The sequence below is a fragment of the Rhinoraja longicauda genome, chromosome 33 (genome assembly GCF_053455715.1).
Source record: "Rhinoraja longicauda isolate Sanriku21f chromosome 33, sRhiLon1.1, whole genome shotgun sequence".
NCBI classification, from domain to species: Eukaryota; Metazoa; Chordata; class Chondrichthyes; order Rajiformes; family Arhynchobatidae; genus Rhinoraja; species Rhinoraja longicauda.
This window is the reverse complement of record NC_135985.1, coordinates 7381067-7394264: the sequence shown is the minus strand read 5'-3', so window position 1 is coordinate 7394264 and position 13198 is coordinate 7381067.

Below are 13198 nucleotides of genomic sequence, written 5' to 3'. Positions count from 1 at the left end.
CAGAGAATTGGCCTCCACTGCCTTCTGAGGCAGAGAATTCCACAGATTCACAACTCTCTGACTGAAAATGTTTTTCCTCATCTCAGTTCTAAATGGCCTACCCCTTATTCTTAAACTGTGGCCCCTTGTTCTGGACTCCCCCAACATTGGGAACATGTTTCCTGGCTCTAACGTGTCCAACCCCTTAATAATCTTATATGTTTCGATAAGATCTCCTCTCATCCTTCTAAATTCCAGTGTATACAAGCCTAGTCGCTCCAGTCTTTCAACATATGAAAGTCCCGCCATTCCGGGAATTAACCTAGTAAACCTACGCTGCACGACCTCAATAGCAAGAATATCCTTCCTCAAATTTGGAGACCAAAACTGCACACAGTATTCCAGGTGCGGTCTCACTAGGACCCTGTACAACTGCAGAAGGACCTCTTTGCTCCTCTACTCAACTCCTCTTGTTATGAAGGCCAACATTCCATTGGCTTTCTTCACTGAACAACGAAGCATACAAATATAAAGTTTAATATAGGAACACAGTCAGACTGGTTGGAGAAAGAGGATGGGAGAGGGATGGATATCGAGAGAAAGTTCATGGGCATGCAGATCTCTAAAGATCTGTCCCGGGGCCAGCACATCGATGTCCCAACCCGAAATATCACTTAGCCATGTTCACCTGACCCATTGAATTCCTCCAGAACGTTCTGTTTTTTAGACCTAGTTATTGGCTTCTCACACCTTAAATCTCAATCAACACAGCTGGAGATTATCTGGCCTGTGTCGAGGGTTGCCGACTGTCCCGTTTTAGCCAGGACATCCAGCATTTTGGGCTAAATTAGTTTGTCCCGTACGGGACCGCCCTTGTCCCGTATTAGTAGGGTTGCCAACTTCCACACTCCCAAATCAGGGACAAAGGGTGACGTCACCGCCTCCGCGCCCCACGTGACCTCGCCCAGCCAGCGGCCACGTGCTCCCGCTCCACCAATGGTGGCCGCCATTGGTGGAGCGGGAGCACGTGGCCGCTGGCTGGGTGAGGTCACGTGGGGCGTGGGGTGGTGATGTCACCTTGTCCTGTATTTGGGAGTGAGGAAGTTGGCAACCATTACCTGTGCCCCTCTACTCCTCTCCTACTCAAGTACCTGTTCAAGTGGGAAGGCGGTAGCTGGGGGCTTGCAGCAGCCTGGACCGGCAAATGAAAGGATGGACGAGAGTTTTCAAAGTCCAAGTTGGTTGAAGTGGTAGCTGGCCTCTGCAGGCCACAACCAGGCATTGGCATTGCTCTTATTCTTCGCTTAATTTCTTCCCAAAGAATTTCTCCTCTTCTTTCTTCCCAGGAAATCCTTTCTCGAGAATCAGAGCGGCAGATTGGCGCGGGGGATAGAGTTGCTGCCTTACACTGCCAGAGACCCGGGTTCCATCCTGACTGTACGGGCGCTGTCTGCACGGAGTTTGTACGTTCTCCCCGTGACCTGCGTGGGTTTACTCTGAGATCTTCGGTTTCCTCCCACACTCCAAAGACGTGCAGGTTTGTAGGTTTATTGGCTTGGTATAAATGTAAAATTGTCCCTAGTGTGTGATTTTTAGATTTAGATTCAGAGATACAGCGTGGAAACAGGCCCTTCGGCCCACCGAGTCCGCGCCGCCCAGCGATCCCCGCACATTAACACTATCCTGCACACGCTAGGGACAATTTTTACATTTACCCAGTCAATTAACCTACATACCTGTACGTCTTTGGAGTGTGGGAGGAAACCGAAGATCTCGGAGAAAACCCACGCAGGTCACGGGGAGAACATACAAACTCCGTACAGACGGCGCCCGTAGTCAGGATCGAACCTGAGTCTCCGGCGCTGCATTCCCTGTAAGGCAGCAACTCTACTGCTGCGCCACCGTGCCGGCCTGTGTGTAGGGTGGTGTTAATGTGTGGGGGGGTCGCTGGTCAGAGTAGACTCGGTGGACCGAAGGGCCTATTTCCGCACTGTATCTCTAAACTAAACTAAACGAAAATGGAAATGTCAAATACTAGAGGACATAGCTTTAAGACAAGAGGGGCCAAAGTTTGAAGGAGATGTGCGGGACAAGTGTTTTACACAGAGGGTGGTGAGTGCCTAGAATGTACTGCCAGGTATGATGATGGTGATGGAGGCAGGTAGGGTGGTGGCATTTAAGAGGCTTTGAGATAGGCACATGGATATGCAGGGATGGAGGGATATGGATCATGTGCAAGCAGGGGAGATTAGTGTAACATGGCATCATGTTCAGCATGGACATTGTGGGCTGAAGGGCCTGTCCCTGTGCTGTACTGCTCTATGCTCTATGTACATGACTTGAATAACATGATTAATTTTTAATATGCACCGATTTTCTACTTTTTAGATACACATTATTAAATAAGTTGATTGATCATGAAACCAAAACAGAAAAGGGGCGGGGGGGGGGGGGGGGGGGGGGGGAGGGGATATTGATGCAAAAAAACAGTTGATAAATATAGCTTAATTTTAAATTGATATGCATCACCTTTTCCCCACAAAAAAAAAGCACTGATTAAATGTGATGGTTAGTTGTATGCATGAATACCTAAAAACAATCTATGAGCTTACTGAACTGATATTAATCAAGATTGTCCTTGATTAAGGTTGTTGCGTGCATCCCAACCATGTTACTTCCTTCTGATTTTATATTTACAGCAGGTTACTGCACCATCCTGAACTGAAGTCCTGAATTAATTTATCTTCTCTGCATTTTTATCATTTCCTTCTTTCTCATTTCTCACTTTGGCAGATAATTTAAGCCTGATCGTTTTTGTCTTGATGAACCTTTGCTCCTCCTTTCTAGTCTCAATTATGGATCTTGGATATCACCCTTCCAGAGGTCATCTGTTGCCGACACTGATTTGTTCTGACTTTGTCTTTGTTTTGTGTCTACCTTCGATTTGAACCAGCATCTCAATAGTCAATAGTGGTTTATTTGTCACATACACATAAATGTGTAGTGAAATGAAGCATTACCCGCAGTTGAAACATTAAGACCAATAAGAATAATCAATAAAAATGCAATAACACATAAAATCACAACTAACACCAAACAAAAGAAACATCCATCACAGTGAGTCTCCTCCAGTCCCCTCCTCACTGTGATGGAAGGCCAGAATGTCTTTTCTCTTCCCTGCCTTCTTCTCCCGAGGTCAGGCTGTTGTAGTTGCCACGTCGGGGCGGTCGGGGCTCCCGACATTGGAGCGCCGCGCCGGACGGTGAAAGGTCCACGGCCTATTCCAGGCCGCGCCGGACGGTGAAAGATCCGCGGCGGGCCGACCCAAGCCCCGCGATTCGGGGCGGGCGAACACGCTGCCTCTGCCGGAGCTCCCGATGTCGGCCCCCACCCAGGGGCCTGCGGGCTTCCGACGTCCACGCGGCCCGCGCCGGAGCCTCTGGAGACGAGTCGCAGCCGCTCCCGCAGCATCCGAAGGCGGCCAGCGCCGCAGGTGGTGAGTCCGGGCCGCGGGCTCTGCGAACCAGAGCCCCAGGTGGTCCCAGGTGCATGGCCGCTGGTAGGCCGCAACGGGAACGGAGACACGACACAGAAACAAGTTCGTGTCTCCGTTCGGGAGAGATTTTTTTTACAGTTCCCGTTCCCTCCCACCCCCTCCCCCCCCACATAACATACAAACACTAAACCATATTAAAACTACAACTCATACAAAAACAACAAAAAACACAAAAGACAGATGGACTGCAGGCAAGCCGCAGCTGCGACGGCAGCGCTGGCTCCTCCTCATTTTCCTATGTTTGGTTTTCTACCCCCCTCCCACTTCCCCCTACCTCCACCTTTCAGTCTGAAGAAGAGTTCCAACTCGAAACGTCACCTATTCCTTGTCTCCAGAGATGCTGCCTGACCCGCTGAGTTACTGCAGCATTTTGTGTCTCTCTTGTGGTTGTACTGTTTGATTGATTGATTGATTAATTGATTGACTGATACTTTATTATCACATGTGGCACATCACAGTGAAACTGTTTGTTTTGCATTCCATCCGCAAAGTGTCATCACATATAGGGCACCAACAGTCACAAAGTAGTCCCCAATTGGCCCCCTTTGTTCTCTCGTCAGCTCTCCCACACCAGGTCCTTCTTTGTTCTCAAATATTTCACCTCAAACGTTGTGATGTCACATTTAATGCTCATCGCATTGATGCAAAGCTCTCCAATCTCCAGAAAGCCCACCTATCATTCACGGCCCTCCTGCCCCATTGTGTGTTATTTATATCATTGTTCAGACACTTCGTCAGACTTTTACGATATATGTCTGAAAGGACATTCAATTTTGTGGTCTTCTAACAAAGCACAAAATGGTGGAGCAACTCAATGGACAGGCAATGGTTCGAGTCGGGACCCTTTCTCAGACTGATTGGGAGCAGGGGGAGGGGAGAAAGCTGGAAAAGAGAGGTGTTCGTGAGACAAAACCTGACAACCTGGCGAGATGTTTAATTGGCAGATGGGTGGAGTAAGTGACAAAGGCTCGAGGTGAAAAGGAGGCAAAAAAGGAGTTAAACTAGGAAAGAAGCGTGAAATGTAAAGCCATAGGGGAGAGATATGGTTGGAAGGGGATAGAGGGAGGGGAAAGAGGGTGGGTCAAAAGGAAATGTGGGACTCGGGGATGGGAAATGAGTGTGCAGAGGAGGGGAATAACACGAGATAACCACTTATGAGGTGTTTGCCCAATAATCAACCAGAAGCAGAATGGGGCAGGTGATTAGGGTGGTGGGAGATAGCAGGATAAATGGGTTTATTATTGTCACACGCACCGAGATACAGTTAAAAGTCAAGTCAATAGACAATAGACAATAGACAATAGGTGCAGGAGTAGGCCATTCAGCCCTTCGAGCCAGCACCGCCATTCAATGCGATCATGGCTGATCACTCTCAATCAGTACCCCGTTCCTGCCTTCTCCCCATACCCCCTCACTCCGCTATCCTTAAGAGCTCTATCCAGCTCTCTCTTGAAAGCATCCAACGAACTGGCCTCCACTGCCTTCTGAGGCAGAGAATTCCACACCTTCACCACTCTCTGACTGAAAAAGTTCTTCCTCATCTCCGTTCTAAATGGCCTACCCCTTATTCTTAAACTGTGGCCCCTTGTTCTGGACTCCCCCAACATTAGGAACATGTTTCCTGCCTCTAATGTGTCCAAAGTCAAGTTTACTTGTCACATACACACACTCGATGTGCAGTGAAATGAAAGTGGCAATGCCTGCGGATTGTGCAAAAAAAAGTTACAATTACAGCATATAAATTAAAATTAATACAGAAAAGAAAATTTAGTCCCTGGAGTTATAATAGTTGACAGTCCTGCTGGCCTGTGGGTTTGGTTTGCATGCTATCCACACCACACGATATATGAGTACAGTCAAGCCATGCACAGGTACAACAGGTAGTGCAGACAGAAAAATACTAGTGTGTACATTCCAGTGTCAAAGTCAAAGTCAACTTTATTGTCAATTTCCAGTTAGTTTACACAGACAGAAAATCAAAATACCGTTTCCCACAATCCCGAGGAATAAAGTGCATTAAATTTAGTTAAAATTAAAAAGGCACAGCAAACAACAATCAATATAAAATATAGTCACTTCAATGAAAAAAAGATGAAGATGAATATATTACAATAAAAAATAATGAACAGTAGTGCAAAGCCTGTCCATAGCAGCGTTAAAAAAAGTGTCTGGTGCTGGATGTGCGTGTGTGCGGGGTGTTAAAGTCCAGGTCCAATGGGGGCAGGGGAGAGAGGAGGGAGGGAGGGGAGAGAGTTCAGCATCCTGACAGCCTGGTGGAAAAAACTGTTCTTTAGTCGGGTGGTGCTCGACCTCAGGCTGCGAAACCTTCTCCCTGAAGGCAGGAGGGTGAAGAGGCTGTTGGAGGGGTGGGAGGGGTCACCCACAATGCTCAGTGCTTTGCGGGTGAGGCGGGTGGTGTAAAGGACCAGGAGTGTTGGGAGTGAGGCGCCAGTGATCCTCTCAGCAGTGTTCACTATGCGCTGCAGGGTCTTGCGGCTGGAGGCTGTGCAGCTTCCGAACCACACAGTGATGCAGCTGCTGAGGATGCTCTCAATGGCGCCTCGGTAAAAAGTGTACATGATGGGTGTGGGGGCTCCCGCTCTCTTCAGTTTGCGGAGGAAGTAGAGGCGCTGCTGGGCTTTCTTGGCGATGGACGTGGTGTTGTTGCTCCAGGAGAGATCCTCGGTGATGTTCACCAGTGTGACATTGTTACAGCATTACATTTACAGAGAAGCAGTGCAAGGTCTGCAATGAGGTAGGTTGGAGGATCAGGCCTACACCTGTGGTTTATGGGAGAACCATTCAGTAGTCTGAGGACAGCAGGGAAGAAGTTGCCCCTCAGTGTTTGGTTTCACATCGCAAGATATATCAACATTTCCATATTGAGATAAATTTATAGGAAAAAAAAACCTGCAGACGTTGGTAAAAATCGAAGGTGGACACAAAATGCTGGAGTAACTCAGCGGGTCAGGCAGCGTCTCTGGAGAGAAGGAATGGGTGACGTTTCGGGTCGAGACCCTTCAAGGGTCTCGACCTGAAACGTCACCCATTCCTTCTCTCCAGAGATGCTGCCTGACCCGTTGAGTTACTCCAGCATTTTGTGTGTGCCTTGAGATAAATTTAGTCAGTCACAAATTTAGTCAGTTTAGGGGCAGCACGGTGGCGCAGTGGTAGATTTGCTGCCTTACAGCGCCAGAGACCCGGGTTCGATGCTGTCTGTAAAGAGTTTATACGTTCTCCCCGTAACCTGCGTGGGTTTTCTCTGGGAAGCTCTGGTTTCCTCCCAGACTCCAAAGACGTATGGTTCATTGGCTTGGTATAATTTAAAATTGCCCCTCGTGTTTGTAGGGTAGTGTTAGTGCGCGTGGATCACTGGTTGGCCCGAACTCGGTGGGCCGAAGGGCCTGTTCCGCGCTGTATCTCTAAACTAAACTAAACCACAAGTCTGTCCCTAATGGCAATGCATCAGGAGTACAAAACTATCCAGACTTTCATATGTCTATTGTCTATAAAACCATCATCCAAATTTGTAATTTTAATCAAGGGCAATGCAAATGGGAAATAGAAGCATTGGCACTAGGAAAGTATGAGGTCATGTTCTGAGGTTAAATTGCATGCATTCTCATGTGACAGTATAAAATGACCTAATTGCTCCATATATCTTTCTACGGCTGACCTGAAGGCAACTGCAGGTGAAACATATGTTGAGACTGAAGAAAGATCCAAACCCGAAACGTCGCCTGTCCATTTCCCTCCATAGACGCTGCCTGACCCACTGAGTTCCACCGGCACTTTACTTTTTCTCCTCAGTGAAATGTATTTTTCCTTGGTTCTGACATACCTCATCTTGATGAGCAAAGACAAATAAATAAGAAGACAATAAATAATAAATCTATTCGGCTGCTGCCAGATGATATCATCAAAATGATGAAACTCCTAATGTGAAGCAACCTTTCAGTATTATTCTGCTGCGACTAAAGAGATTTTGCAAGAAAAGAGTTCTTTCTGAAGTGCTAACAGTTTGTTCTCATTCAAATGTTGACTGCCTTGATCTTAGTTCCGACAATGTTCTGCTTTTGTTCACAACCTTTAATCAATGTAAGATTAACTGAAGCAAAGCAATAGCAGGACATCATGTGGCTAAGCTGTTTAGACAATGACATACAGCACGGAAGCAAGCCCTTCAGCCCAACTCAGCCATGCCAACCCAGGTGCCCCATCTAAGCTGGTCCCATTTGCCCATGTTTGGCCCATAGCCCCCTCAACCCTTCCCATCCAAGTGTCTTATAGAATGTCCAGATGTACTATAGAACCAATGCAGAGCAACAAGCACATGAGAAGTGAGATAGGGGGAGATCAAGGTTAAGACAATGAGCAAAATGAGAGTTTTGGATGCTGTCAAGTTGACTGATGGTATAATTTGTGACTTTGGCCAGGACTGCCTACCTTCGCCGAGTTTAACCAGATGAATTGATACAGGAGATAATTCTACAGTGGAAATAAATGGTCTGAGCGAATCTGTAAGTACATGCTCACCTTGAATTCACCTTGACACACAATCTGGGTCAAACACAGACAATGGTCAGTGAGGGGGATGAGACCATTTATGGCACTGTTTGAAAACAATGAAACCACCCAATTATTTTTTTCCCTCTGGAAAAGATAATCTCACGTACATCTCATTTTGACGGGTACACGGATAGGAGTTTAGTGGGACATGGACCAAAGAAGACAGGTAAATGGGATCCACTTAGAATGGGGCAGCCTGGTCAGCATGCGCAAGTTGGGCCGAAGGGCCTGTTTCCATGTTGTATGACACCATGTCGGTAATGAGGATTTAGAGTGAACTTAATAGTATTTGCGAAATTCCTTAAAATACATTCTTCACAATGTTCAAGATACAGGGCATGAGGAACACGGGTAGAAAGTAAGGGTTCACAGGGTATTTCATTGTCACAGGTACCAATTAAGGTACAGTACAACTAAAGAAGAACATGTGAAGATTTCCATGAATAATCTTAGCCAAACATTAGTATTGGCTTTCCAAATATTACAAGACTAATATTTAGCCAAGATTATTATAGTTGAAGGTGGTTAACAAGCACAGTGCACCCCTTGTAAAGGCTAAACATTTAACCATGTAGTGCAAACAGGCACGATGCCCAGGCTGATAAGAATCATATGCAGATGCTGAGGATGTGCCAAGCCACATCCAAATCCCTGGAGGTTGTGTTTGGTTTCCTGGAGAGTTTATAAAAGTACATAATAGCACAAAATGCTAAAATACCAATTAGTCGAATAACACTGTCACACGGTAAGCTTGTAAATCATAACGATTGCCTTAGCTGCGTTTAGTCCTTCGTTAAACATGTACGCTATGCCCCTGGGTAGCACTGCAATCATCGACCGCATGCAAAAGAATAGGATAATAAGCAGCTTGAAATGATTTAGGGTGGACTTCTATTGGTTATAAGCATTGCAAGCACGAGAACAAAATCTCTGTTAAATCTGTATTAAAGGCATTAAAATTATGGTTAGTTCCACGAAACAGGAGGCACGGGGAAAGCAATGGTCAGGATGTCCCTTCCATTAATTCCAAAAAGAAAATATAGCTCTTTCCAGTTAGTTGTATTTCTTTTACTTTGCATCTTTATCGCACAGAAAGTTAGATCTTTATTTAAGTATACTCCGGTTTCCTCCCACACTCCAAAGACGTACAGGGTTGTAGGCTAATTGACTTCGGTAAAATGGCAAATTGCCCCTAGTGTGTGTGTACAATAGTGTTAGTGTTCGGGGATCGCTGGTCGGCGCGGACTCGGTAGGCCAAAGGGCCTGTTTCCGTGCTGTATCTCTAAACTAAACTAAACTAACCTATGCTCAAAATATTAAGATGCTATTCGTTTCAGCAATGAGGACATAAAATGAGCACAATCTGGTTGTGTAATTTGTGGAGTTTATTATGAAGCATATCTTCCATTGAATAGTAATGTGAATATTACTAGCTTGTGTTTGGAATGATCGGGTGTATTAACTTCATTTTATTAACTTGCTCTCCCAACCTCCCATTCCACTTGTGAGGCTTACAACCTAATAGGTTGAACATTGAATCCACCAATTTTAGGTAACTAACCAAAACTAACCTTAACGTTGGTTTTTTGGGAGGACATTAAAAATGGGAGGTAATGCTGTGATATAGTTGAAAAGATCCTAATCCTTGTGTTGACAACTGGAAAATAAATCTGAATCAACAAGGAGACAGAGTCAGTGAAAAATGAATGGTTTCTCCTGAATATCAATCAAACAATGCCTTATGTAAGTCTATTAGTTAGATTGTATTCTCCGGCTAGCTGCTGAGTGATTCAAAAGAGTTTTCTTCTCTGAGTACATGAAGCTCAAATAGAATCCAATTGAAAGTGCCCTTAATATTTGAATCAATATGTTTGAAATCGGATTCCTTTCCGGACACATGGAACGCCTTCATAGGTGTTTTAATACCAGTGCAAGTGAGAGCCATTGAATAATGCCACCTTTGACAACGTTGGCAGACATCTATCTAACTGGTGCATATATTCACTCATATGATGCACAATCTTTACCGAAGAACCTACAAACCTTTGGAGTGTGAGAGGAAACTGGAGCACCCGGAGAAAACCCACGCAGTCACGGGGAGAACGTACAAACTCCATACAGACAGCAGCCATAGTCAGGATCAAACCTGGGTCTCTGTCACTGTAAGGCAGCAACTCTACCGCTGCGCCAATGTGCCGCCCTTTGGTTTTGCACTATTATGGTCTGCTAGTATTACGGTTATTAATTTATTGTATTATTGATTATTACATATTTGTTTGTTGTGTTGTTACATTTTCAGTCCTGTTAAACTGCAGCAAGCAAGAATGTAATTGTTCCACTGTCGGTACATATGACCATTAAACACTCCTAACTCTTGATCTCAGTTCTCAGAGAACCGAGCACCATTAGAAGTTTAAGAAAATAACTGCAGATGCTGGTACAAATCGAAGGTATATATTCACAAAATGCTGGAGTAACTCAGCAGGTCAGGCAGCATCTCGGGAGAGAAGGAATGGGCAACGTTTCGGGTCGAGACCCTTCTTCAGACTGATTGGAAGTTTGGTATCACGGAGAACTGGTTATTCATGTCCTGTAGATAACAGGCATAACTTACTGCTGGAATTTGCCACTGACAAAAGAGGAGAAGATCAGATTCCCTTCAGTCCCATCTCAGCTGAGTAGTCAGATTGCAGATAGTCAAAGAGTCATAGAATCACACAGCATGGAAACAGGCGCTTTGGACCAACTTACCCACACCGACCAACATGTCCCATCTACACCAGTCCCACCTGCCTTCGTTTGACCCATTTCCCTCTAAACCTGTCGCTATAGCTCAAGGCCTTCATATCCTGGCAACATCCTCATAAATCCTCTCCACACCCGTTCCAGCTTGACAACATCTTTCCTGTAACATGGTGCCCAGAACTGAACACAATACTCTAAATGCGTAAGAAGGAACTGCAGATGCTGGTTCAAACCAAAAATAGACACAAAAAGCTGGGGTAGCTCAGTGGGACAGGCAGCGTCTCTGGAGAGAAGGAATGGGTGACGTTTCGGTTCTGAAGAAGGGTCTTGACCCGAAACGTCAATCATTCCCTCTTTCCGGTGATGCTGCCTGTCCCACTGAGTTACTCCAGCTTTTTGTGTCTATTTTTGGTTTGAACCAGCATCTGCGGTTCCTTCTTACGCATTTAGAGTATTGTGTTCAGTTCTGATCTTCACTCTGAATGCGGCTTCACCAACGTCTTATATAACTGCAACATGACCTTCCAACTTCTATAGTCAGGAATCCCTAGTGTCTGAGTTGTTCTGTCAAATGCATTCAGAACCCACTGTAGCATCAACCTAGATTCCTTTGAAATCCCCACTTTAGCTGGGCGCTGCATTTACCAGTGCCCAGCATTGAGTAATGGGGCTAAACGATTTAGAGGGATATGGGACAAACGTGGGCAAATGAGATGAGCATCTTGGTCAGCATGGCAAATGGTACTAGCCTGGGGGATGGGGCATCTTGGTTGGCATGGACGAATTGGGCCGAAGGGCCTGTTTCCGTGCTATATGACTGTAATCTCATAGACAATAGGTGCAGGAGTAGGCCATTTGGCCCTTTGAGCCAGCACCGCCATTCAATGTGATCATGGCTGATCATTCTCAATCAGTACCCCGTTCCTGCCTTCTCCCCATGCTCCCTGACTCCGCTATCCTTAAAAGCCCTATCTAGCTCTCTCTTGAATGCATTCAGAGAATTGGCCTCCACTGCCTTCAGAGGCAGAGAATTCCACAGATTCACAACTCTCTGACTGAAAAAGTTTTTCCTCATCTCCGTTCTAAATGGCCTACCCCTTATTCTTAAACTGTGGCCCCTGGTTCTGGACTCCCCAAAACATTGGGAACATGTTTCCTGCCTCTAACGTGTCCAACCCCTTAATAATCTTATACGTTTCGATAAGATCCCCTCTCATCGTTCCGTTGCCGGTACATCTGACAATTGCACGCTCTTGGCTCTTGGATAAAACCTCAAATGACTCTGCCAAAAATAATAATAATCTGCGAAGGGAACGGAGTAATCTCCCGGCCGGGATTGATCCACACGTCGCAGAGAGAGAGAGAGAGAGAGGGAGAGAGAGAGAGGGGGGGAGAGAGAGGGAGAGAGAGAGAGAGAGAGAGAGAGAGAGGATAACTCTCGCTGCTTGTGTAGGAAGGAACTGCAGATGCTGGTTCAAACCGAAGATAGACACAAAATGCTGGAGTAACTCAGCGGGACGGGCAGCATCTCCGGAGAGAAGGGGTGGGTGAAGTTTCGGGTGTGAAGAAGTGGTCTCGAACGGAAACGTCTATTCCTTCTCTCCACAGATGCTGCCTGTCCAGCATTTGTGTGTCTCTCCTCGCTGCTTGACATACATACATTGTAGTGTATTCCGGGACTCAGTGCACACTCTCGGAGCTGTGCAAGGGACCCAAGCTGCAGAATATGTACACGGTCGTAAGTACAAAAAAAATACTCAAGTGCGCCACAAATGTAGCGCTAAATCCAGCAGCATCTCAGCAGAGTCGCCTCTGCGCCAAATCTTCACTGTTACACGCTGTATTCAATGATCTAAATCTACAGGCTGGGTATTTCTAAAGTGGGTATTTCTTCAGTCTGAAGAAGGGTCTCGACCCGAAAAGTCACCCATTCCTTCTCTCCCGAGATGCTGCCTGACCTGCTGAGTTACTCCAACATTTTGTGAATAAATACCTTCGATTTGTACCTTGCATCTGCAGTTATTTTCTTATATTTCTAAAGTGGAACTGAATTTACGAAATCTTCTAGATAACCAGATTATTTATATCCGGCGAAGGGGGGATATATATCTCGCACAGTTTGACTAGAAAGTACCCCCCCCCCGCCCGCCCCCGAAACCTGATCGGACTATGGTAATTCCAGACATTGGGTTCGAGAGTTGACCTATAAAACAAGAAACAAATAACCGCAGTGCCGGCTGGCTGTGTGTGTGGGTCCCTGACAAGCGGTCGGGGAGGTGAAACTTTATCGCTCCCACCCCCCTTCCCCGACCTCGACGTTAATTTACAAAACAAACTGGCCGTGTTTCG